Here is a 2,146-nt window from a genome sequence, read left to right as displayed (position 1 = left end):
ATATAACTTTCTTTTGTATGCCTCAAATGTTTATTCCATATTCCTCAAAATTCCAGTTCTTAAGTTCAAGTTCCATGAAAGCATTAACCACTAATAAACGACGTGGAGCCTATTAAAACTATGGATACCAGAACTATCTACTCTGGAACAATGTCAATCTTCCTATGGATAGTTCAAACATTATTTTTTCGATATATTATTTTATACATTAATAATTAAACTAATATTTACAAATATCCGATATGAAAAAAATAACATAAAATTGTTTTAAAAAATATTTGAAATATATTGTATTCAGGTTATAGTTAATTATTGTTTGAAAAAAGAAAAAATAATTCAAATCAAAATAATATATCCAATCATGGATTGGTAAGTATGCTGCGTGTTCTAGCAATCTGATGTATTCGGGCAGCATTGCCCAATAAAGCATTTCTCTCTACTTTCATGTCTCTATGAATATACAAATTTTTTATTATGCGAATTAGGAAAACAAAAACCGTATTGGGTGAAACTAATTCCTACAAAGACGAGTTTTCTGGTAATTGTTATTTCTTGACATAGTATAAGTCAAGAAAAATATAAGTGTGCAAAATGCATGATTTTATGGTAGCCATCTCGACTTTTCAAAAATCATAAAAATATTTAATATGTGAGGTATCAATTGGCATATATGTAATTCAAGCTTAATAAATGTATCCATTGTTTAAGTTATTTTTTTTAAAAAATAAGAATAAATAACAAAATGACCAAAACTATTTTTTTTCGAATAACGAAAAATCTAAAATTTTCGCTCATTTTCACTCGGTGCTTTATATCTTTAAAACAGTCAACCACGCTATAAAATTAATGAAGCCTTTATTAAAGTAGTACAAATTTGCTGGATTTTGAGCATTTTACATTCAATCGTTTCCGAGATACAGTTTTTCAAAACCAATTTTTTTTTTTAAATGACAAAAAATCGAAATTTTTCGTTCATTTTCACTAGGTGATATGTCCATTTTCCATGATGCCACAAAATATTGATTTTTGGTAATTTGGAAAACAAAAATAAAAAAAAAGGTTCTTGTAAAAGGGTTTTTTATCCTTCATTAATAGGGTTTTTATTTAATGTTATCATGCGCTAGAAAGATTTAAAACTATTGGGCTATGAGCAAAAATTTTAATGGTCAGTTTTTCGGATTACATTTTCTTCTGTATTCTAATTGGTGCCAAATATCAAAATAGTTTCTAAGAAAAGCAGCCAACTGCGGATGGAATGATTTTACAATTCTTGAAACGAAAAGCCTCAAATTTTGAAGGTTGGGTGGGGCTTAATATTAATATTTTTTTTTTTTTTTGTCGATTAATGTCTTTCATTATATAAAATAATTAACAAAAACTAGGAACAAGGTCCCTTCCCTTTACTTGAATAGATCAGTTTTAAAATTTAAATGATTATTATTCTAGATACTTTAATAATATACAATAAATCGAATAATGATTTCTTATGCCATTAGGACTATTGTCCCACTGCTAATTTAGCAAACTAAATTGTTATTTTACTTTCTTTTTTTTTGCAATATTTGTTAATAAAAATTTATATTAAAAAAATGTTATTCTGTTGTAGATGAGTGGTATTATCCTCTATCAGCTCTTTATAATGTTAGACAGATGAAGAAACCTGTGGCGAAGGAATATGCCCCAGCTTGTGGTCTCAAAGTACTTTCAATGTTTATTGTAATTTTTGGGCACCGCCACTTACTTTCATTATATGCACCTACCATCAATTTGTATCAAAATGAAAAGGTATGTAATATATGTATACGAGCTTCTCTGATCGGATAATGGTTTTAACTGTGTATTACATCGATAATTTCAAGTCAGCTGCTCTATATCTGATTCAATTTCTACATTTTTCAGTTATGTCATTAAAATCACGATAATTTTTTGGTAAGTGACAGAAAATTATAAATCTTTTACTGCTATATGCCCGATAACTGCTCTGGACTATTTTCAGCTGCGGAGAAATTCTGAAATATCTCAGTAGCACTTCACCTAATTAAATGCCCTTTTCCTGATTCCGTGTGAATTCACTAATCACTCTTTATTTCTCACCATGTTAGTATCTAGTATATAGTATGTTTTCTAGGGAGTGACTCAATTTCTT

The sequence above is a fragment of the Halyomorpha halys genome, unplaced genomic scaffold (assembly GCF_000696795.3).
Source record: "Halyomorpha halys isolate HHAL.00 unplaced genomic scaffold, Hhal_1.1 Scaffold1222.1, whole genome shotgun sequence".
Lineage (NCBI taxonomy): Eukaryota > Metazoa > Arthropoda > Insecta > Hemiptera > Pentatomidae > Halyomorpha > Halyomorpha halys.
This window is presented reverse-complemented; position numbering follows the sequence as displayed.